At 45.4% G+C, this 23,473-nt stretch overlaps 1 non-coding gene across 1 annotated transcript; it reads left to right on the top strand.

Moving 5' to 3' along the window:
* Positions 1-19,972: 19,972 nt before the first annotated feature.
* On the top strand, positions 19,973-20,045 carry Trnaf-gaa (transfer RNA phenylalanine (anticodon GAA)). Its single transcript has one exon. It is a non-coding gene; the product is annotated as a tRNA-Phe (tRNA).
* The last annotated feature ends 3,428 nt before the right edge of the window (positions 20,046-23,473 follow it).

The following is a 23,473-nucleotide window of genomic DNA, read 5'->3' as shown; positions in this document are numbered from 1 at the left end:
TCTGTCAGTGTGATCATGTGATGTATCTGACCCCAGTAATGTGTCAATATAGTTTCCCCTTTTTGGGACAATGAATTCACGGTGTTCTTATTTCAATTTCCAGGAGTGTATTTCAATAGGCAAAATGTAAGAACTATTTGTCGAGAAAAGTAATTTTGTATGTTATTTGGCACTTGGCAAGAAAACAACATTCAATGGATACACCAGAGAGGCCCTGTTTACTGTTTGCTACGTGCGTTCTATTGTCTGAGGTGTTTGCAATTATATACTTTCTCGAGCAAATACATGCATTTGTTTCTCAAAAATTTGGACGACGTTTTTGATTTCTTTTATGTCTCGCGAATATAAAGAACTTACCACGCGAGATTTATCATCAACGTCATCTATGAATTTTGGTTCGCTCATTAATAAATTCTCTTACCACTGCTTGTCCCGACATTTTGTTAGTAACTACTGGCCATTAAAATTGCTACACCAAGAAGAAATGCATATGATAAACGGGTATTCATTGGACAAATATATTATACTAGAACTGACAGGTGATTACATTTTCACGCAATTTGTGTGCATAGATACTGAGAACTCAGTACTCTGAGCAACCACCTCTGGCCGTAACAACGGCCTTGATACGCCTGGGCATTGACTCAAACAGAGCTCGGATGGCGTGTACAGGTACACAGCTGCCCATGCAGCTTCAACACGATACCACAGTTCATCAAGAGTAGTGACTGGCGTATTGTGATGAGCCAGTTACTCGGCCACCATTGGCCAGATGATTTCAATTTGTGAGAGAACTGGAGAATGTGCTGGCCAGGGCAGCAGTCGAACATTTTCTGTATCCAGAAATGCCCGTACAGAATCTGCAACATGCGGTCGTGCATTATCCTGCTGAAATGTAGGGTTTCGCGAGGATCGAATGAAGGGTAGAGCCACGGGTCGTAACACATCTGAAATGTACCGTCCACTGTTCAAAGTGCCGTCAATACGAACAAGAGGTGACCCAGACGCGTAACCAATGGCACCCCATACCATCACGCCAGGTGATACTCCAATACGCTACGGTCGCAGGTTCGAATCCTGCCTCGGGCATGGATGTGTGTGATGTCCTTAGGTTAGTTAGGTTAAAGTAGTTCTAAGTTCTAGGGGACTGATGACCTCAGATGTTGTCCCATAGTGCTCAGAGCCATTTGAACCATACGCGAGTATGGCGATGACGAATACACGCTTCCAGTACGCGTTCACCGCGATGTCCCCAAACACGGATGCGAGCATCATGATGCTGTGAAGAGAACCTGGATTCATCCGAAAAAATGACGTTTTGCCATTCGTGCACCCAGGTTCGTCGTCGAGTACACCATCGCAGGCGCTCCTGTCTGTGATGCAACGTCAAGGGTAACGGCAGCCATGGTCTCCGAGCTGATAGTCCGTGCTGCTGCAAACGTCGTCGAACTCTTCGTGCAGATGGTTGTTGTCTTGCAAACGTCCCCATCTGTTGACTCAGGGATCGAGGCGTGGCTGCACGATCCGTTACAGCCATGCGGGTAATATGCCTGTCATCTGGACTGCTATTGATACGAGGCCGTTGGGATCCAGCACGATGTTTCGTATTACCATCCTGAACGCACCGATTCCATATTCTGCTAACAGTCATTGGATCTAAACCAACGCGAGCAGCCATGTCGCGATACTATAAAGCGCAATCGCGATAGGCTATAATCCGACCTTTATCAAAGTCGGAAACGTGATGGTACGCATTTCTCCTCCTTACATAACAACTTTTCACCAGGCAACGCCGGTCAACTGCTGTTTGTGTATGAGAAATCGGTTGGAAACTTACCTCATGTCAGCACGTTGTAGGTGTCAACACCGGCGCCAATCTTGTGTGAATGCTCTTAAAAGGTAATCATTTACATACCACAGCATCTTCTTCCTGTCGGTGAACTTTCGCGTCTTTAGCACGTCATCTTCGTGGTGTAAAAAGGATAGTGCCTCATAACCTCACTCTGATCGTTCAGGTACCAAACTGCAAACAGATCTCACAGCACATGCAATTCCGCTGGTGACGAGCGAGTGAGGTGGTGCAGTGGTTAGAACACTGGACCTACATTCGGAAGGACGATGGTTCAAATCCGCATCCGGCCACCGTGATTTAGGTTTCCTGTGATTTCCCTAAATTGCTTGAGGCAAATGCCGGGGTGGTTGCTTTGAAAGGACACGGCCGAGTTCCTTCACCGTCACTCCCTAATCCGAGCTTGTACTCCGTCTCTAATGACCTCGCTCTCGAAGGGACGATAAACACTAGTCTCCTCGTCGTCTGCTGCTGACGTGTGAACGAAAACGACCTCTCGTGGCCGGTCCGAGCACAGGGCTCACAACCCGAACCACACGCCACTGTTAAGCACTAATGAAGGACTGGGTCCCTTACTTAGACTGCACACCAGTCATTAAGGTCAATCCAACACATTTATTTCAAATAACATACATGAAGTTTCATTCGATTCTGTCTGACATTATACAGGAATAAAAATATCAATTTTCAATATCATCTGATTTAGTGCGTGAAGCGCGAGTTAAGCCAATAACCAGGTAAACTAAACAATTCTCCGTAATTCAAAAGAAAGGGAAAAACGAAATTGAATCAATACACCCCACGCGCGAGTTAAGCCAATAACCAGGTAAACTAAACAATTCTCCGTAATTCAAAAGAAAGAGAAAAACAAAATTGAATCAATACACCCCACTGACAAATATCCAGGAAACTTTACAATACTACTCAAAAGAATACAGTGTAGTGGGGAGCAGTCATTCGCCCGACAGAACACTTCAAAATGAGTTCAATAACACAGCTGCGTGCCCCAGAAAACTGCAAGACATTGAATACACTTCATTTGACAAATAACAATGATTAACATTACGCCACTGCTGTATGAACTGCAGTCTCCCACAGAAACAGGCGCTTATTCTGAAAGAAGAACTTTTTTTTATATGTTTAAATCACAGCATTAAGAAACTCCAAAAGATGTCCAATGGACCCCCTCCCCCCTTTCGGTTTAGGCACATGTCTTTCCCTTTCTAGGCGAAGGCTGAGCCAGAAACACAGAATGCCACAAAAACACAGTTTTGCTGTGAAATCTTACAGGACACCCGGAAGCAGTAACAGACAAGGGGTCGGCACCCACAAGTAACACAGGCTAAGAGTCAGGCTGGTAGCACACCCTACGAGAACTTGTTCACACTATGCTCACCACAAACTGTAGACATTCCGGCCGAACATCCGCTTGCGGTGGCCGCCAGAAGGACGAAGCGACCAACGGGCCCACGCCGTGCTTCTGACACAGGCACCTCGGTTTGTACCAAAATCTCGGCCAACACCAGCTCCGGACTCCCCTCTCACTGCCAGGCTCGGCACAGTTTATACGAAATGCCTTCCAGGCAACCAGTGACCGCCGCAGGAGTTTCACGATTCAGCAACAGCCTTAGCGTAACAGACATCACAACTCCGCCAGTCTCACCGGCCGCCCCATACCGACTGCCTCTCGCCGTCCCGCGCGCCCCAGCCGAAAACGGAAAGATGCTCGTGCCCGGGGACGCGCCAGAGATAACAAGCCGATCGCTGATGATCGACCAGCGATCTGTCTCAGTGACAGGCAAGAGTCGGTACAGGGATAAAGCGCGACTCGCTGTTCTCGACTAGTCAGCTGAGACAAGAAAGTTGATCGTCCAAAAGGGGTTTAGGCTCACCTCAGGCAAAGTTGGGGCGGGCAGAACGCGCCGTGGTCGTCCGCCGTCAGCAGAGCACGGGCAGACTGCAGAGCTGTAGTTGCCGGGAGCCGCCGGCGACGAGTGGATCGGCAACCCCGCCGTAGGCGTGGACAGTGACTAGTTCCGACGAATCTGTAACAGAAAACGCCGCAGTGCGTGAATACCACCGAGGAGTCACCGACGCCAGAATTAATCTCTAGAGAGCCTGACCAGAAGCAGTGGATATGTGGCAGGTGTGGAGGAAGCAGCACAATCGACGAGAACATGTCAGGTGACTTACGTGGGTCTCCCATCGAGAGCGGGCCGCGGCGCTCCGTGTGTGGATCCGTCAAGTCCCATTGGTTGACCTCACTTGCACTGCAGACGACAGCACTAGCTCAACTGAGGCCCCAACTCAGGGCTGACGCACGATGGGTTCGGGATTGTTTGAGGATGGTATGAATTTCCTGGAACTCTGGTGCTATAAATTTAGCATCCTGTCCCCAGCAAACGAGAACTCGTTCGCATAGAAATAACTAATGTTAACATACACAATAGATACAATAGATGCTTCCCCTTCAGCTAGCCTCGTTTCATATTAGCTCATCTTTAATTATACAAATGGAGAGTTCAGTGGGAGTCCTGATCTCACGGTAATTGTATGAACTGATTTCGCTTCCTCTTTTTAACCTCTTGTACTCTAACACGGTTCTGAGAACATTCATTTGCTTTATGGCAAACTTCGTAAGTGAGGAGTGTTGTGATTTGAGTCCCATTGGAATGAGCCACTGGGACCCATGCGTAAAAACATAGGGATAAGAAATAGGAGAGCTTCCTTGCCACAGGATGGAAGTCGCTTTGCAGCAAAGAGAGCAGGCAGATTAGCCATTGTCCATTTATGGAGCGATCTGCAGGTGGCTGAGATAAAAAAAAAAATTCAGTCCAGAAGGCGGACCGCTGTAAATGGATCGCAGGTCCTAGAAGCTTGTTAAGTGACATGCTTGGGATGACAAAAATTTCCTCACTTAAAAAAAAGGCTCTGAGCACTATGGGACTTAACATCTGAGGTCATCAGTCCCCTAGAACTTAGAACTAGTTAAACCAAACTAACCTAAGGACATCACAAACATCCATGCCCGAGGCAGGATTCGAACCTGCGACCGTAGCGGTCGCGCGGTTCCAGACTGAAGCGTGTAGAACCGGTCGGCCACAACGGCCGGCTTTCCTGACTTTCTCAAGAACTTGACAAAACAGCACTGACATACTTAATGCACGGATGCTACAGCAGAGTCGGCTAATAGTCTCACAGCACGCTTTTTAAAATCTCGTGGAACCTGTAATGTGATGCTAGCTGGTGACTGAATGAGAACCCACTGGAGTGTTAGTATTGATGTCAAGAGAACGTATCCCTCGGAGGGAAGCTTTTTAGAGAAGAGGACAAGAAATTTGATTCACTGGACTGTTGACGTTTCGTGGTGTCTGGGAGTGAAATATCGTACACGAAACAACTACGCCATTGGCTGGCTCTAATATGTTGTGAGAGAACTGGTGGGTGTATTCGGTTGGTGGGAAGACAGCACCAAGTTGCACATTAGAGACTTGAAAAGGTAACGATGCAGAAAAGGAGGAGTTGCGAAGTAGATGCACCTTCAAATCTCGGAGTCACTGTGTGTCTACTCTTGTCACAGTACACTGAAGATTATGGTAAGCATCGTTTACAGCTGTGGTGCATTAGGGTAAGTGAGAGTGTTGTAGTTCAGTTGCTCATATTTGTTAGTGCTTCTTCTGATCTTTAGGACTCTTGAAGATGGTTCCAGACGAACACTCACTGTGATTGTCTCAGTCACGCTACTGTACTTATATCCGAGAGTTGTGCAACTCCATCTCTTTCAGTAACTTTGCCAATTCAGAGCTTTAGTTTACAGTTCTCTAGTAAGGCACATCGTTGTGAAGTTCTTGTCCGCATGTTTTTTTTTTTTACTTTATTATTCTTGGGTCCTCTATAATACGCCATAGTATTGCTTAAATATCGTGTTTATTACCACAACGATTGCCTTTAAATGATAAATATTGTGTCACCTTCAGATTCACTGTTATGGTCAATATACAACCTGATTTTTTCCACCGTGTAGAAACTCTAGGGATTGATCGATGAGATGACACGGAACAAAAAAGGTCTAATGAACCTAGGCTGGCCGCTGTGTCCGAGCGGTTCTAGGCGCTTCAGTCCGGAACCGCGCTGCTGCTACGGTCGCAGGTTCGAATCCTGCTTCGGGCATGGATGTGTGTGATGTCCTTAGGCTAGGAAGGTTTAAGTACTTCTAAGTCCAGGGGACTGATGACCTCACATGTTAAGTCCTATACCGCTTAGAGCCATTTGGACCATTTCGTCTAATGAACTTGTGCCCGGAAATAGCCGGCCGAAGTGGCCGTGCGGTTAAAGGCGCTGCAGTCTGGAACCGCAAGCCCGCTACGGTCGCAGGTTCGAATCCTGCCTCGGGCATGGATGTTTGTGATGTCCTTAGGTTAGTTAGGTTTAACTAGTTCTAAGTTCTAGGGGACTAATGACCTCAGCAGTTGAGTCCCATAGTGCTCAGAGCCATTTGATTTGCCCGGAAATGCACGGTTTCCATGTTAGAGACCAATTATTCAATCACACTTTGTTACGGAGACTGCGGTCTAATACGCGCTGTACCATGCAGCCACAGTTTTCTCCTAGAAGGTGGTACTGTTTCTCATACGTCATACCCTGGCGACCTCTCCTGCCATAGTAATTGGTAATGTTGTGTCCGATCCACTTCTCTTGCTGACTCACCTTGTAGTGTATGTGATACAGCGTTGTACACAGTGTGTACATACTTGAATCGATAACTTGACGACGTGGAGTTTACGCACGGAAAGGCAAATGGTAGCGGACGGAGGGCAGCAAGGTTGTATCAGGATACCTATCCCCACAGACAACAACCACAGTATTCAACGTTTGCAACAGTGTTTCGCTGTTTGTTTGAGACAGGGTAGTTTCAGGATGCAGTAAACCGTGAAGGTCGTACCCGAAACGTTCGGAGGAAAACGGACTTGGAGGAAAACGTGAGTAACAGTTTGGAAGGCGATCGCCGTGTCAGTACCAGCCAGTTGACTCGCCAGTACAAGGTTATACAGATGACCGTGTGGAACATTCTCTCTGACAAATGTTACTATCTTTATCACTTACAGTGTGTGCAGGGCTTACTGGGAACAGACTTTCCCTAATCGGGAACAGTTCCATCACTCGTCTCTTCACCAGGCAACCGCTATTGGGCGATTTGTGTCACTCGTCCTGTTCACAGATGAGGCCACCTTTACGCGGAGTGGTATCTTCAACTTTCAAAACAGTCATCTGTGGGACAGTGCGCAGAAGCGCCATCGTATGGTGACAGCGAATCATCAGCATCGGTGCAGCCGGAATGTGTGGGCCGGGATAACTGGCGACCGTATTTTACGACCAGTCTTCCTTCCACGTCGCCTAACACACCGGAAGTACCGGCATTTCTTGCGGGTGACTTTGCTTCCCCTGCTGGAGGAAGTGCCACAGGTGATTCGAAAGCTTATGTTGCTGCTACGTGACGGTGCTTCGCCGTCAACGTCCGGACGCGTCTCAGTCGTAGCTTCACTGGTCGATGGATCGGACGAGGATGTCCAGTTGAATGGTCTGCTCGTTCACCGGATCTCAAAATGTGCGATTTCTGGTGCAGGGCCATCTCGAAACGTATCGTGTATGCAGCGTCCATGTGGAGACACTGGAGGATCTTATGCATGGTGCCTTTGGCGCTGTTCGGATGCAGCCTGGCCGATGTGAACGTGTGAGACAGAACATGCTACGGTGCCTACACGCACGCGTCGAAGCACACACAAAGCATTTTCAACAGATGCTGTGACTGTGGCTCACGGTACAGCGCGTATTGGACCGCTGTCTCTGTAACAATGTATGATTGAATGAACAGTCACTAGCATGGAAGCCATGCATTTCCGAACATAAGTTCATTACGCCTTTTTGTTCCGTATCCTCTCATCGATCATTCCCTAAAGGTTGTACACAGTGGGAAAAATCAACCTGTATTAAAGCTTTAGTAATTCCATTGCGTACATTAAATTCAGCACTGGATACCAAGGGTGTGTCTGATTCTTGATTAATATCAGATTCAGTTAGATTTCACATTCTTACGTACACAGGGTTTTGCAAAGAATATAACATTCTTACCGTGAGATGTTTCAGTGGTTAAGATTACGAACTGCCAGTAAAACATCTGGTGCGGTAATAGAGTATACGAGGCACATATATAGTATCAGGATATAAGAGTTCTGAGCGTTTTACTTTTTAATATTAAATTTAATTTCACCAATTACTGAGCGTGTTTAAGCTAAATGAAAAACCTAGAAGCGAATATTTATTTACAACTGTATACAACATTCTTCTGTACCTATGGGACATACGATTTGTATTATATTCCATATGGCAGATGTTAATACTGTACGCAATAGGCCGGCCGGAGTGGCCGAGCGGTTCTAGGCGCTTCAGTTTGGAACCGCGCGCCCGCTACGGTCGCAGGTTCGAATCCTGCCTCGGGCATGGATGTGTGTGATGTCCTTAGGTTAGTTAGGTTTAAGTAGTTCTAAGTTCAAGGGGACTGATGACCTCAGATGTTAAGTCCCATAGTGCTCAGAGCCATTTGAACCATTTTTTGTACGCAATAATAAATAAAAAGTTCTGGCGACGACAACTGCTACTTTTATTTCCACTCTCTGCGCCGGCCGGTGTGGCCGTGCGGTTCTAGGCGCTTCAGTCTGGAAGCGCGTGACCGCTACGGTCGCAGGTACGAATCCTGCCTCGGGCATGGATGTGTGTGATGTCCTTAGGTTAGTTAGGTTTAAGTAGTTCTAAGTTCTAGGGGACTGATGACCATAGATGTTAAGTCCCATAGTGCTCAGAGCCATTTGAACCATTTTCCACTCTCTGCTCAAAGTGTCTCAAGGCAAAGGAAAGGTGCTTAAGTTAACAGAGATCTACTGATTGGGTGGCAAAAACTTTACCTGTTTGTTTACTGCGTTCCTTCGTAATGACAGTACTTGCAACGACCACAGGTGCTTCTTCTATGGCTGAGCAGCTCTACAACAAAATGCCGACAGACTGCACTTTAGCAACTACATGACATATGGGCTTTTTCTAATGTTTTTATTTCGTATCTGTCCCAGTAAGGACCTACAGCAGAGTAAGGCGCTTTTCACGCAAGTACCAAGCAAGCTTCAAGAGGGGCAAAGCGAGTCTCAATAGAAAATATTTTGGAAGAGATTTTCACATCTAGCATTTGCCTTACAACCAAGAAACCGTGGCCAGAAGCAGGGGATGGGACAGTATGCCCTTGAAAAAGTGGGAGGACTAGTGTACGTAAAAATGTTTTTTTTATGTGTACACAAAGTAGAGGCGATGACTTGCTCGACACGTGGTGTGTAGCTACGCCGTGGGTTTTGTGACATGTGGAGAACATTTAAAGGAACTTTGGCTCTGTGCGGAAGAGAACTACTGCAGGAAGTGCCTCACTGCATCCAGACGGGTCCTAACACGAACTTCCCGATGATCACAGTGTGGCTCTGGAGACGAGCAACCACGTGTTAACATTTTTTCCCAGTTCCCTGCTGTGTGTCACCGTTAAAGAAAAACTAGCACCGGAGAAAAAACAAACCCGAGATACAACAGTTACTGTTGTCAACAGCCAGTAGCGGTGAGTAGAATGGCGTAACATTGCGCACAAACTGGCAGCCACGACACGGACAGGGATAGTAGGGACTACAGTTTCAGCCTCGAACTTCTCAGCTGCAGAGTACACACGTGGTGTGCGGCATAGCCCCAGTCACGGCCCACAAACGGACGTACCGACCAGACAGACTATTTGAGACACGCAACGACTGTCGCGAAGTAGCAGCTCGAGAATGAAAAATTTCTAACTCGTTTACACGTACGGCTCACTCTCTTTCTGGACACCAATCAGCCCGCTGCCAACTCAAATCGATGAGGAATTTCCCGCACTCTGCAGGAAAAGCTCGCTAACACACCGCAACAAACTAGAGTAGAAATGTGGCAAGAAAAAATGTCCACCTCCGACATGCAGAACACAAGACAGAGCAGTTAGAGCAAACTGCGTTCCGGAGTTGCAATAACCAGAAGCAACACGAATACACGGAGATCCTCAGACGAACCTTATAAAGGGCGAGCTCTGCCCAAGCACCTACGCTGTTGAGGAACGCATGAAGACTGTCCAAAGTTTGTTAGCGTCCAGCTTTTGCTTCAGAATTTCGTAGTCCCATAATACACTGAAGCGCCAAAGAAACTGGAATAGGTACGCGTGTTCAAATACAGAGATATGTAAACAGGCAGAATACGGCGCTGCGGTTGGCAACATTTATGTAAGACAAGAGTTGTCTGACGTAGTTTTAGATCGGTTACTGTTGTCACAATGGCAGCTTATCAAGATTTAAGTGAGTATGAACGTGGTGTTATAGTCGCCGCACGAGCGATGGGGCACAGCATCTCCGAGATAGCGAGGATTTTCCCGTACGAGTGTAAACATCAGGAATCCTGTAAAACATCAAATCTCCGACATCGCTGCGCCCGGAAAAACATACTGCAACAACGGGACCAACGACGACTGAAGAGAATCGTTCGACGTGACAGAAGTGCAACCGTTCCGTAGATTGCAGCAGACGTCAATGCTGGGCCGTCAACAAGTGTCAGCGTGCGAACCATTCAACAAAACGATACGGGCTTTCGGAGCCTAAGGCCCACTCGTGTACCCTGACTGACTGCACGACACAAGGCTTTACGCCTCGCCTGGGTCCGTCAACACAGACATTGGACTGTTGATGACTGGAAACATTTTGCCTGGTCGGACGAATCTCGTTTCAAATTGTATCGAGCCGATGGACGTGTACGAACAATGGAGACAACCTGATGAATCCACGGACCCTGCATGTCAGTACGGGACTGTTCAACCTGGTGGAGGTTCTTTAAAGGTGTGGGGTGTGTGCAATGGAGGGAGGCGTGTGCAGTGGAGTGATACGGGACCCCTGATACGTCTAGATACGACTCTGATAGGTGACACGTACGTAAACATCCTGTTTCATAACCTGCATCCACTGATGTTCATTTTGCATTCCAACGGACCATTGCGCAGTACGACTAGGCTCTGCCCCAGAGGAAAGGTGCGCTCGGCTCCGGAAGTTCCCGAAGCTAGAGATAAGTAAGTAGTACAACATCAAAGCAGTATTCCCTAACCCCTCTCTCGCGGGACGTGAAAATGGACATGGGCGAGAAGCTGGTGACGTCACAGCGTGATATTCCACGTACCACTACTCTGCGGACCGTGAAATAAAGAATGTCTACCGAGCGAGGTGGCGCAGTGGCTCGTACGCTGGACTCGCATTCGGGAGGACGACAGTTCAATCCCGCGTCCGGCCATCCTGGTTTGGGTTTTCCGTCATTTCCCTGAATCGCTCCAGGCAAATGCCGGGATGGTTCCTTTGAAAGGGCACGGCCGACTTCCTTCTTCGTCCTTCCCTAATCCGATGAGACCGATGACCTCACTGTCTGGTCTCCTCCCCCAAACAACGCAACCCAAAGAACGTGACATGTCAGATTTATAACTCTACGGCTGCTACTACTTTTGTACTATGCCGACAATTTTACCCCTGTGAAATGTTTTTTATTTTGTGAGCGTGGTGATGCGTGGTGGTATTGTATCGGACTAATTTGGTTTCACTAAGGTTTCTATTGAAAGAAAGCAGTAAAGATAAACGGGAATCGAACCGAGGTTCTATTAGTAATCTAGTAAACTGCAATTAAGTGGAAAGAAACGGTCGCCAGCATAACTAGACAAAGTTGTACCCAGTACTACCATGGTTTGTATAGAAATTTAACTATTGGAGTTGACGTTAGTTAACACTGAGTACTTGATATTCAACTTCTGTTTTGCTGATAAGATACAAGACAGTAGCAGATGTAGAAAGTAACTGACCAGTGATTTGACCTGAACTGTACAGGAGTATTAATACGTTTAGCCAACAACTGGCTCTCAGTAACACTATCTGTACATTACAGCAGGAAGATAATAATTATAAGTAAACTAATAATAATGGGGGAGCACTACTAACTTAGGCAACAGTTTAATTATAGGAAATTAGTAGTATTTAAATAGTTACGAAGTAATATTATCTTTTGTACTGATTGTTATTTGCCTTCTCAACGAATACTCACTCCCCTTTATTGTTTAGCTCAAATGGAAGACCTGACACCTGGATGTATTATAGTTTGAATATTTGTAGCCAGCTGCTTATTCTTGATTGCTGTTAGTGCAATATGACATTAAAATTTGGCTCAACAAGCGGCATAGCGACACAGAAACTATTTCAGAGGTAGATTGACATCGTGGCTGGACACTTTAGTCATAACACAATATGGGAAACACCGTTAACAACAACAGCACATCAAATTGCGAACACTATTATTTCAATTAAAAGATCGCTTCAACTGTCCACTCACGAAAACTACGTGGAGTATTTGAAAACCTATCCTCACTAAATAATTATGTACTTTATAACTCCAAACGGTTTATCAACTTTTGTTAAGGAAAATTATTACTTCTCAGTTCAGTAAAACAGAATACTCGGAGTGTCGATCTCCACTGCTATTCAAAAAAGGCGGCAACAGTATCCATCGCTCCTCTTGTGCAACAAGCTCTGAAAATTGTCTTCTTAGCGTCGGATTAGCATAATACAGAACTAACCAAAGCGGGCCACGAATAATCAGCCGCGTTATTTCCGCGTCCGTGCAAGCCGCTGTGGCCGAGCGGTTCTAGGCACTTCAGTGCGGAACCGCGCTGCTGCTGCAATCGCAGGTTCGAATCCTGCCTCGGGCATGGATGTATGTGATGTCCTTAGGTTAGTTAGGTTTAACCAGTTCTAAGTCTAGGGGACGGATGACCTTAGATGTCAAGTCCCATAGTGCTTAGAGCCATTTTAGCCATTTGCACTTCGTGTCCGAGGCTATATGATACAATCTTGCAGTTCTTCTCGCCTCTTTCAACTCATTAGATGCCCACCCATTGCCTGCTACCCATCGAGTGACTCGCGCCACACAGAACCGTTGGAGTTCGACCGCAAGATCCACATTTCCTATTCTCGCCTAGCCATTTCCGTTGCGGAGGGACTTCCCTCAAAGTTTTACACAATTACAAACCTACCTTCTCCATGCTTGAACCAGTATTACAATTAAATTTTTAGCTTTTTACATTCTTTTATAGAAAATTACTTTTGACATTACATCCCTAAATTAACTGCAATTACATAAATTATCGTAAATAATGAATAATTTACATTGATGTAACATGGAAGAGCATAGTTGTACAAAAGTCAGAGTTTTGTTTTCTTTCTCATTCGAGTGCGTGTTTAAGCTGTTTCAGAACATCAATAAATTGAGGGTCTCTCGGAAATGCGTCGTTTTAGCTACGATTGTTTATAATAAAAGACAGGAAAGTACATATCAGTATGTAAGGGCTTCCTGTAGATGATGGTTTTAGTGTTATAACTTGTGTGCAGTTTCAGTGCTACGGCACAGAGGTGATCTATCAGGAACGCCTCTAATTGGTACAATTTGCATATTAAATACTAGATAATGCCATTTGTAGATACAGACTTGGGACAGTGTATGCGCCCTATGGAGAACCAGCTACGACGCAGAAGTGTTAGCCAAGCCGATAGCGTCGGGATCTGCGGAGTGAGAAGTAGCAGGTTCGAGTTCACCTCCTTCCAACACAATTTTTATTTCAACTTTTGTTTTCATAATGATTCTGGGTCTTTCTTATAAATGTAATAGAAATATTACCTGTAGCAGTCGATGTTATACGTTATAAATAGTGTATTTGCTGGAATTGTTGTTGGAAAGGCCAACGACTGGAATGTCGGCCTGGAATCTTAACGCGACTGCCGGTCTCTGTCAGAAAGTAAACACAAGTTACACACTGCGAGCTTTTGCTATTATGAAACTTTCCGTAAATATACACATATATTTCTGGGTTTATGGACTAGCTGATGTTTCCGGTAGATATTTTTGTCAATTATGGTGAACAATTTCGAAAAAAAATCTCGTCCTCCACTCGAATGAAATTACGATACGAATCTCTGATCTTGAAATCTAGGAGATGAAGTGCGCTATTTGAACGTGTTGACAGTCAATGCAACATCGAGAATATGGATATTATGCATATGCATGTTCTAAGAAAACAAGGGAAAGCAGAAAGGTGGAAGGAGTATATAGAGGGTCTATACAAGGGCGATGTACTTGAGGACAATATTATGGAAATGGAAAAGGATGTAGATGAAGATGAAATGGGAGATATGATACTGCGTGAAGAGTTTGACAGAGCACTGAAGGACCTGAATCGAAACAATGCCCCCGGAATAGACAACATGCCATTAGAACTACTAACAGCCTTGGGAGTGCCAGTCCTGACAAAACTCTACCATCTGGTGAGCAAGATTTATGAGACAGGCGAAATACCCTCAGACTTCAAGAAGAATATAATAATTCCAATCCCAAAGAAAGTAGGTGTTGACAGATGTGAAAATTACCGAACAATCAGTTTAATAATTCACAGCTGCAAAATACTAACGCGAATTCTTTACAGACGAATTGAAAAACTGATAGAAGCCGACCTCGGGGAAGATCAGTTTGGATTCCGTAGAAATGATGGAACACGTGAAGAAATACTGACCCTACGACTTATCTTAGAAGAAACATTAAGGAAAGGCAAACCTACGTTTCTAGCATTTGTAAACTTAGAGAAAGCTTTTGACAATGTTGATTGGAATACTCTCTTTCGAATTCTGAAGCTGGCAGGGGTAAAATACAGGGAGCGAAAGGCTATTTACAATTTGTACAGAAAGCAGATGGCAGTTATTAGAGTCGAGGGGTATGAAAGGGAAGCAGAGGTTGGGAAGGGAGTGAGGCAGGGTTGTAGCCTATCCCCAATGTTATCGATGTTATTCAATCTGTATATTGAACAAGCAATAAAGGAAACAAAAGAAAAGTTCGGAGTAGGTATTAAAATCCATGGAGAAGAAATAAAAACTTTGAGGTTCGCCGATGACATTGTAATTCTGTCTGGAAGAGCAGTTGAACGGAATGGAGAGTGTCTTGAAAGGGGGTATAAAATGAACGTCAATAAAAGCAAAACAAGGATAATGGAATGTAGTCTGATTAAGTCGGGTGATGCTGAGGGAATTAGATTAGGAAATGAGACACTTAAAGTAGTAAAGGAGTTTTGCTATTTGGGGAGCAAAATAACTGATGATGGTCGAAGTAGAGAGGATATAAAATGTAGACCGGCAATGGCAAGGAAAGCGTTTCTGAAGAAGAGAAATTTGTTAACATCTGGTATAGATTTAAATGTCAGGAAGTCGTTTCTGAAATTATTTGTATGGAGTGTAGCCATGTATGAAAGTTAAACGTGGACGATAAATAGTTTGGACAAGAAGAGAATAGAAGCTTTCGAAATGTGGTGCTACAGAAGAATGCTGAAGGTTAGATGGGTAGATCACATAACTAATGGGGAAGTATTGAGTAGGATTGGGGAGAAGAGAAGTTTGTGGCACAACTGGACTAGAAGAAGGGATCGGTTGGTAGGACATGTTCTGAGACATCGAGGGATCACCAATTTAGTATTGGAGGGCAGCGTGGAGGGTAAAAATTGTAGAGGGAGACCAAGAGATGAATACACTAAGCAGATTCAGAAGGATGTAGGTTGCAGTAGGTACTGGGAGATGAAGAAGCTTGCACAGGATAGAGAAGCATGGAGAGCTGCATCAAAAGAGTCTCAGGACTGGAGACCACAACGACAACAACAACAACAACATGCATGTGCAAATTGAGACTGGACACTATACCTTAACTATATTCAAATTAAGCAGGAAATGGGATGAAGATGCAATTGAGTTAACGGATAACTTATAATGGTATTGTTTTATAAAAAATTATTTATTCTTGATCTTTATATTTTACATGTACAACCCACCACGTCAGATAATTAGTGGGTCCTTAAATGTGGCAATATTATTAGCAGCTATTTTACAATGTTTACAGGCGAGCTACAATAGTGTTACAATGGGCAATTTGTCTGCTGTCATTATTACTCTACTTATTCTAGTGGTGTACTTAAGGGCTAAACCTCTACACTGGCTGCAGCGTCACAGGTGTGTCAGTGAAGTGTACAAGGTTACTGCACGGCCTTGCCCACAGAGCTAATCCTAATGAGCGTGCCCTTCACACTAGGCAGGCCAAAGGTGACTTGAATATCGCTGCAGGTTCCTGTTTTTGTTTCCTAGTTCTGAGTCCTACTTATTAAGATTCTAACCTACATCAATTCCGGTGCTTGTCTTAGTTCGGTACTGTTGTACCCCACTCCCCCTAGTCCTGCACGTGGGGGATTCCAGCTCTGATGGTAGTCGACATATCCGCACACAGGCGGTACTGGATTGGAGCACTGGGACACATTTTGTTATTTGTCACTACTCGCGATTGTCCCTCAGATATTCCGACAGAACTTTTCGTGATACACCGTTTGCTGGGTTGTTTAGTTCAAAAATGGTTCAAATGGCTCTGAGCACTATGGGACTTAACATCTGAGGTCATCAGTCCCCTAGAACTTAGAACTACTTAAACCTAACCAACCTAAGGACATCACACGCATCCATGCCCGAGGCAGGATTCGAACCTGCGACCGTAGCGGTCACGCGCTTCCAGACTGAAGCGCCTAGAGCCGCACGGCCACACCGGGCGGCGGTTATTTAGTGTTTCGTGTCGTCTCAGTAGTATGTACGTGTCGTCGTTCGGTAGTTTATGTCGTAACGCAGCTATACATCATTGTAAAGGGAGCAGTCGTAAGCCACACGGTCGGGAATACCCTCTGGTGCGCCACTGTCACACGAGGGTGTGGCCTTCCTCCCAAACCGAGACAGATATGTCGGATAGGGCCCATGACCAGTGAGAAAACGGAACAGTCCCCCGAGTTGGCTGAAGTTTTTCATACCTAACCGTTCTTTCGTGTATGGTAAAAGTTGGACTGTTCTTCGGCCATTGTTATCAGCTTTCCATGACTCCTGCCACAGTTCTTCGCCTCTTCTCCCAATCGCACTCTTATCCCAAACCCGAACGCCCAGAATGTCCCCTGTTTTCCCGATGTCCCCTTTCTTGGCCCAGAACCGTGCTGCTTGCGCCCTGATTTCGATGTCAAGAGGACGAAGCCCCTTAGTACTAACAGGGCCCCACTGGAGATGCCCTGTAGGCTCCCACTGACCTTAATATCGTGTTTCTCTGCACCCTTCTCACTGCCATGGAGGACACCACCCTCGTGAGCCTGTGCGCCCAGACCCCCGAGCCATATTTGAGATGAAGCTTCCTGGCAGATTAAAACTGTGTGCCGGACCGAGACTCGGAGTCGGAACCTTTGCCTTTTGCGGGCAAGTGCTCTACCATCTGAGCTACCCGAGCACGACTCACGCCCCGTCCTCACAGCTTCACTTCTGCCAGTACCTCGTCTCCTACCTTCCAAACTTTACAGAAGCTCTCCTGCGAACCATGCAGAACTAGCACTCCCGAAAGAAAGGATATTGCGGAGACATGGCTTAACCACAGCCTGGGGGATGTTCCCAGAATGAGATTTTCACTCTGCAGCGGAGTGTGCGCTGATATATATCTGCCAGGAAGTTTCATATCAGCGCACACTCCACTGCAGAGTGAAAATCTCACTCTGGCATATTTGAGATCATTCTATAGCATTATGCAATGTTCCTTTACCAGAAGAGGCTGTTCCAGCCACCGACAAGTCCAGAATCTCCTCCGCGATTTTCTCCGCTCTTCTTCGACAATCGCTAAAGGGGTAACGCAATTTTAGGCGCGTCCAGTTTCGTAAAGAAACTGCGTGGACTGAGAGCCAAATAAAGCCGACAACTGCCGCTGGAGAGCGCTGAGAGCGCAAAAACACGTTAGCCGGCTCGTACCGTGTGGGGTGCCAGTGGCGCTGTCTCTCGTGAGGGCGGATGTCCCGACTGTGTCCACGTCAGCGTTAGCTGCCCCACCCGGTGCGAGGACGGCGTTACACGTGTCACCAAACGTGTTTAAATCAGGATAGGCAGAGGCTGCGGGTCAGCTTACTCGTTTTAATACACACGTCACGCGCTGGACACACTGCAGCTACGGCGAGGCAGTGTGTTGCGTCCGCGATAACAGCAGTTAATTCGTCGGCAAACAGGTGACCACCTACTGCTGCACTGGCTAATAACGCACTGACCGCTCAACCTGTCCGTGCCAGGTTCGCCTGCACTTCACGTAACAGTCTCTCATAAAGGACTCGATTTTTACGTGTGACTTGGTGTCTCGGGACATCAGACTGGAAATCCAAACGTCCAGAGGGTTCGACCCTAAGATTTGTTAGTATAGAAAATGCCGAGTTGCAAAGTGGTTACGAGCCCACGATAAGCGATAGACAGGGGCGACGGATGCGGACAGAGTGGGTGTAGGAAGAGGCGGGGTGGGGGGAGGGGAACATACGCCAGTCAGTCCGTGCATCGATCGAAACAACAGTGTGGTTGAGAATGGAGCGCGGGAGGGGACCATGTTGTCGCTCCACGTCGGTCTGCGCAAGCTGCTAAGGGACAGCAACAGCGGTGCGTTTCCACTCTGGGTATATTTTACACGCTGCCCGTCGACGTGCGGTACTGTGTTTGCATAGCACGATGGTTTTAGCCTTACCACCTTTCTGCACACTTACACAACTGATTCTGTCGCGTAAGATTAACACAGTGCACAGAAACTATGTAAACAGTGAAAACCAAGCACGACTGCTACGTCACGAACTGCAATAATGATTCAAATGCTTTCAGAAAATCGAGAAACATTGCCTCTACCTGACTGCCTTGATATGTGGAACAAATGCGAGTTGGGTTTCACGTGATAGATGTGTTAGGAATCAATCCATGACGATCGGTATGGAGGAGGTCATTCTATTCGAGATACGTTATTAAGTTTGAGCTCAGGTTCTACAACAAATGGGTATCGAGGATATTGGGCGTCAGTTTTGTGGTTCATTTCTGATACCCTTGTTGTGGACTGGTGCGACTTTCGAATTCTTCCAACTACTGGGCAACGTTTTCTTTCGAGGAGTCTATGGTATAGCCAAAAGAGGGGCTTACTCTGTCGCAAATTTGGCATATAATCTGGATTCTATTGGAGTTTTGTTCAATTTTAGCGATTTTAGTTGTTTGTGAACACTACTGAAACTCACGTTTGCAGTGACGCAGTAATTAAACTGAGGCAATACCTCTGGATTTTGTTTTGTAAAGGAACGTTTGAAAAGCGAATTCAGCGTTTCAGCTTTTCCTTTGCTGTCCTCAGTTTCAGTCCCTGTCTCGTTCACGAGCGTCTGGACACTAACTATGTACCACCAACACCCTTTACATTTGAGTAGACGCTCTTTGCGTTTTGTGAGAGGTTCTTCGATAATACTCTGTAAAAGGCAGTACACGACCTCTATTATTAAGTTGTCCACTCATGTTATCGTGTCGGTTTTGCCAGGAATGGACACTTTTGGCTACCACGGAGTCATCATTAAGCCCCAAAAACCTGCTGCAAGTGCACAGTATGTTACTTATCATCGACAGTTTCGATCAAAAGACGATCTGCAGTCGACGATAGTTATCGTTACAGCGGGTGATTACAAAGAAGATTTCTTGTGGTAGCATTGTGGCGTCAGGAATTATTTTCTTGAAATATTTAGAAGTTGTGCAAGACTGCTTACAGAAAGCGCAGGCACTGTATACTCGTCTCTACCTTTAAATGTGTCGATTTGTTTAAAATTATGAGGAAATTCAGAAAATTGCACGGCAGATGTATGCGATCGTCTGCCATTAACCCCCAAATTGTTAATAGATAAATTATTCGTTCATCTGGCGACGTGCTAACTACTTATAGCCACTTTCCTTTCGTCACGCCTGGTTTAAATACGGCTCGCGGAAACCTCCAGATATCGTGCCTACAATAATTCCGTGACTGCCGTCACGTGCTTAGTGTGCCAGTGGGATGCGGGGCGACGTGTTACGAAATCGAAGAATTCTGCTGAGTACAGCTTATCGCAGAAGAAGCACCACATCCGCCGAAATAGCTCAGTTGGGAGAGCGTTAGACTGAAGATCTAAAGGTCCCTGGTTCGATCCCGGGTTTCGGCATTGCATTTTTATCTCAGTCACCAGCAAACAAGACAAGGACTAAATGTTATTATTGTTGTTGTTGTTGTGGTCTTCAGTTCTGAGACTGGTTTGATGCCGCTCTCCATGCTACTCTATCCTGTGCAAGCTTCTTCATCTCCCAGTACTTACTGCAACCCACATCCTTCTGAATCTGCTTAGTGTATTGATCTCTTGGTCTCCCTCTACGATTTTTTTACCCCCCACAGTGCCCTCCATTGCTAAATTTGTGATCCCTTGATGCCTCAGAACATGCCCTACCAACCAGTCCCTTCTTCTTGTCAAGTTGTGCCACAAACTCCTCTTCTTCCCCATTCTATTCAATACCTCCTCATTAGTTATGTGATCTACCCATCTAATCTTCAGCATTCTTCTGTAGCATTACATTTCGAAAGCTTCTATTCTCTTCTTGTGCAAACTATTTATCGTTCACGTTTCACTTCCATAGATGGCTACACTCCATACAAATACTTTCAGAAACGGCTTCCTGACACTTAAATCTGAGGTCATGAGAGGTAATGAACAGAAATGGGAAAGAAAAGAAATTTGTGGTGCAATCTGAAAAGAAGAATAGATCGGTTGGTAGGACACATTCTGAGACATCAAGGGATCACCAGTGTATTATTGGCGGGATAGGTGGCGGGTAAAACTTGTAGAGTCAGAAGGATGTACTTATTTGAAGATGAAGAGGCTTCCACAGGATAGAGTAGCATGGAGAACTGCATCAAATCTGTTTTCGGACTGAAGACCAAAACAAAAACAATAGTAAAGACCGTGATGGAGCTTACGGGTGACCACCTTTTCAGTGGTAAGTGAACTGAACTGGGGAAAGCTACTTCACCGGCTACTGTCCAACTTACTGGGTGGGGCTCGCTACAATTGAGACCGTGTTAGAAGATCTGTTGCCAGCTTCCAGCTGCAGGCGAAAACAGTAACCGTCTACAGAGCCGTGACAACACTGTGGCATTCCCATAGAGACGTTTACAAAATCGTGTTACGTTGCTGGTCGAAGCAGGCCTGCAAAGCTGCCGCACTGCAACTGTCAGGGGTCACCTACAGATCACTTTACAAAATAACTCTGCTCACACTCGTTCAGCTACTAAGTCACCCGCCACCTAACTGAGTTACTGGCCTGGTGTGATCCACACTCAAGAGAAGCAGCTTGATCCTTTCTTTTTATTATAGTTATCTGCTAAATAGTTGTCATTCATAGGTGAGGAGGCAGTATGTCGTGACGAGTCTAGGAGCTTGTGATGAACCGATGGGTTAACGTTGTTAGTGTTGTAGGCTTCAGTCTGAAGACTGGTTTCATACAGTTCTACACGCTTGTCTATCTCCTACAAGCATCTCCATGTCTGCATTTTACTGCAACCAACATAACTTTCAACCTGCCTACTGTACTCAAGCTGTGGTCACCTTCAACAAGAATGAAAACTTTGAGGTTTTGCTGGCGACATTGAGAAACCGTCACAGACGGCAAAATATTTGGAAGATCAGCTGAACGGAATGCGTAGTGCCTCGAGAAGAGGCTATAAATTATATTCGAATTAAAAAGTACGATGGTGAGGTAGTTAGAGTAGGAAATGAGACACTAAAGGTAGTAGACGAGTTTTGCTACTTGATCAGCTAAATAAGTGATGATGGACAAAGTAGAGAAGACAGAAAGTGCAGTCTGGCAATGGCAAGAAAAGCATTTCGGAAAAGGAAAATTTGTTAACGAATATAAATGTAAATGCTAGGAATTCTGAAGCTATTTATCCGTAGTATGCAAGTGAAACGTCGACGATCAACACATTCGACAAGAAGAGAAGGGAAGGTTTCTAAATGTAGTGTTATAGAAAAATGCTGAAGATTAGATGGGTAGATCGAGTAAATAATGAGGAGCACGTATTTGCTTCAGATTATGTAAACGGCACTGCGGCATTCGTATGGGTGATGTAACGTGCGAGTGCAGAGAAAGACTAGCGACAGCTTGAGACATGTTTCTCCACTCGAAGGACTTCACTAGTTACTGGCAGACAGCCGATGAACGATGCCAACCTCCGGCCGGTGATGGACGATGACAACTTCGAAGAACTGGCAGAACCAGTCTGAAGTGACCTCCAGAGATAAGTCTATCGCATCTCGCACTGCTCACATCGAGAGACTTATAGAAAAGGAGACACAAAAATCGATTGTATCGTTGGAGGCTCCAAATAGTCGGCGGTGATGTGGGCGACCGACTGACACACCGTACAGTTGTACAAGTTTCGATTCCTGCATGCTAGGACCTCGTTCGCAGACTGTAAGTTCGTGTAAAATTACGACTAAGTTTCGTAAAAAAAATTATTTAGTAACGGCTTTGTTTACAGATACTCCTGCGAGAACATAAGAGTTTTTTGACAGCAAAAGGATGGTTTTTATTTACAAATTTGGGAATTTCAGAACAATGGTTTCTGTAATCGGCAATACACTATTTGTTTTTTCTGTTGGTTGGAACAGTTCGGTTATTTTCAGCCTTTTTGGAAAATGCCTCTGAACATTTCTTGTCAAACTGAGTTCATTAATTTTTCCTCTAATGTTTATTGCATTAACTGTAATTGCTTGTGGAGGACATATTTGAAAATGAAAGACTGACATTAATTGTGGTACGTATAATGAAAAACAGTTACATGTAAGAGAAAAAATTTCGATTAAACAAGAATAAAATTGTGTCAAGTTAAGCGCACCGTTATTTAACAAGTGGCAGCTCAGATAAAGGAGGTCGAAGTGGATGAACGGCAAAATCCGGCGCACTTTGATTGATATGGTTTGGGAACTGGAAAAGACACTATGTAAGATAAAATAATAGGGAAAGAATATTATTTTTAGTTCAAGAGCATATTGTAAATCTAGTTGTACGGTGTAATGTGGTGTTAAATTACCTTTGGAAGGTCCTTTTTTTAAAGTTATTGGTGGTGTATTTATAGAGGGCCGCGATGTGAGGCGGAGTTGGTTTTTCAGATTTAAGTTGACAAAGGAGATTCTGTAAGCAGAGACAAAGGATGGCGAGGCAGAAAACGACTGAGACAGTGAGAGGTAGATTTTGCATGAAGTTCTATACTTACGGCCAATTTTCATTTACTCGAAACATATTTAAGATCCTAAATTACTGAAAGAGAGCACATTTGTAAATAGGGACACATTATACATCCACAAGGCAGGCTGTACTGCTGAAGAAGTTGACTTTATTTTGCCACACGCTTTGTTTGCACAAACTAGGTCTTCTCGAAGAAGAAACAAAACAGAGATACTTCGCTTGTCCACCCTGAGCGCTTCGCTGCTGTTGATGTTCGTCAGATGGTGGAGGGGTGGGCAGCCGACTGGGACGGGACTGAACCTGGTGGAGGTGGCACCCGACTTTCCAGAAATACACATTTTTCAGAGTTATT

Source organism: Schistocerca nitens, chromosome 10 (assembly GCF_023898315.1).
Source record: "Schistocerca nitens isolate TAMUIC-IGC-003100 chromosome 10, iqSchNite1.1, whole genome shotgun sequence".
NCBI classification, from domain to species: Eukaryota; Metazoa; Arthropoda; class Insecta; order Orthoptera; family Acrididae; genus Schistocerca; species Schistocerca nitens.
Note: the sequence above shows the minus strand (reverse complement) of the source record. Positions and strands in the feature narration are given on the sequence as shown.